The sequence below is a fragment of the Pseudophryne corroboree genome, chromosome 5 (assembly GCF_028390025.1).
Source record: "Pseudophryne corroboree isolate aPseCor3 chromosome 5, aPseCor3.hap2, whole genome shotgun sequence".
Classification (NCBI taxonomy): domain Eukaryota; kingdom Metazoa; phylum Chordata; class Amphibia; order Anura; family Myobatrachidae; genus Pseudophryne; species Pseudophryne corroboree.
The window spans coordinates 257,294,896-257,297,501 of NC_086448.1; positions in this window are offsets into that span (position 1 = coordinate 257,294,896).

The following is a 2,606-nucleotide window of genomic DNA, read 5'->3' on the forward strand; positions in this document are numbered from 1 at the left end:
TTACACATATGAGACACATTATTAATGTCCTTATAAACATAATGCGCCTTACACATTATGACAACCTTTATTAATGCACTTTTACACATAATGTCCCTTACACATATGCCGCACATTATTAATGCCCTTATACACATAATGACACACATAGTGCCCCTTACACATATGATGCACATTATTAATGCATTTTTACATGACACACATAATACTCCTTACACATATTCCGAACACTACTGCACTTTCACCGTTTGTTTATTATACATGTTACACATTTTTTTCACTTATATTAATTCACCCCATAACACCCTTTTTTTCTCACCTATCCCTTAATCCTTCTCACTACACATAATTATTCCCTGCGATGCCCTGGGGTTGCTTGGCTGTGGTTTTTTGGGGGGTCCCGTGCCCTAGGTTTGAACCCCTATAGTGTTAGGTACTGCAGCAGAGTGGAGTCCCTTGCCGCGGGGCTGCAGCTTCATGCATTGATCAATTCATAACTAAACTCCACTATTTATTATATGCTAAGCTATATGATGTAATGCTAGACACAGTGCACCTACAACACCCCCCTTTTCTTCTGTAGTACTGCACAACCAACCCACTCACTTGCACACAGCACTCACACTGCCACTAACACTGTGACCTCTGCCTCTGCTTGGATACAGATGTGTCCTCATAAATCTTGCTTCAATGCAAAACGTCTGGCACCTTTTTTTTATTTTTTTATGAAAATGCATCTTATTTGCATTGCTATGTGGCTCGGATGCACAAGCAGCTTCTGCTGAGTAAAATGATATGCAGAATGCCTATATACTGTGTGAGACTGTGGCTGTATCTGCGCATGAAATGCTACACACAGAATATAGGCATGCCGCATATCGTTTTAATCAGCTGAAGCTGCTGATGCCCCTAGGCATATCAGATGCCCTAGGCAATTGCCTAGTTTGCCTATGCCTATGGCCGGCTCTGGTCTGATGGGACTTTCTGGGGCCTTGGCCCTCTGGTTTTTTATGATAATTTTGCTTTCTTAACTTTGGCTGGCCTTTAGAATTTGATGCGCTGAGCTCACCTCCCTCATTCTTATAGGATCCTGAGCTGTTCTTTCTCCCCACCACCTCTTCTTTATGTACTTTTCTTTTCACACTTTCTATCCTTACCCTATCCTATCTAGTTTTTCCAGTATTTTGAGTATTTATTGATATTGTTCTATACTGCTTTACATTGTGATTGTCCTGTATGTTTTACTATTTTAGTATTATGTTGTTTGGTATGTGGAGTACGAGATTTCCATATATAAACATATTACTGTAAACCAATAAAAAAAAAATTGACCTAAAATGTCAATATCATTAATGTTAATACCTGAAAAATGTTGACAAGACATTGTCATAATGTGAACATTTCCATTAGGCTTAAGGTTAGTGTTAGGGTTACTGTTAGGGTTAGAAGTAGGACTGCCATAAAGGTTAGGGTTGGGGACAGAATGAAATAAAAACAGTATGTCAACATTCTAACAATAGGGGTAATTCAGAACTGATCGCTGCTGTGCGTTTTCGCACAGCAGGAGATCAGGTCCAAACTGCGCATGCGTTTGTGGGTGTGGGTGTCAACTGACCATTTTCAGGGAGTTTGTGGGTGTCCACTGACCGTTTTCAGGGAGTGTCTGGAAAAAAGCAAGCATGTCCATGCATTTGCATGGAGGGTTCCTGACATCAGTTCCGGTCCCGGACAGGCTGATGTGATCGCAGCTGAGTAAGCGGCTGAGTAAGTCCTGGGCTGCACAGAGACTGCACAAAATCTGTTTGTACAGCCCTGCTACACATGCGTTTGCACACTTGCACAGCTAAAATACACTCCCCCTGTAGGCGGCGACTATCTGATCGCAGCAGTGCAAAAATCGATTGCTAGTGATCAAGTCTGAATTAGGCTCCATGACAACATAATGAGGAAAAAGGAGGGGGGCTGAACTGCACACCAGCATTTTAAACATAATAAGAAGTGCTACCATGCTGAGACTTGTAGGGCCATGTAGAAAAAAAGAAAATGTAGATGCACACACTAAGCACTAAGAATACTGATAATCAACACAATTATAATAAACTCTACAATTTAACATGGAGTATACATAAAGTTCATAGCACGTTTGGCCGAAAATGCAGCCCATCTTCCATGTCCAGGTGAGCCTCATCAGTGGGGTCCCAGGCTGAACAATAAAATTTTATACGCACCATCATATAGAGTTTTGTCCACACTCATCCTTGCTGTAGTCACAGCATACAGGCGTCTTAGTCATGGCGTGAAAATAGCATAGGTTGGCATGGTAAGACAGCATAAGGCGCAAGAGGATCCACAGCATGCTATACACAGCTTCACCTCCACTAATGAAAACTACTGTGATGAATACAGTAGCACTGCAGACTACAATAGCAAGCCTGACAGGTGGACAAATCACGTACTGTACAGTTTAAACAGTCATTTTAATACAGTAATACCGCACGGTATGCTAGTACATCACCGGTGCAACAGTCAACTCCAATTCCAATATTATACGCCTCTAATCTACACTTGTGAGAAGGCTGGGCATCTTCAGGTATAGCAGTGCTATC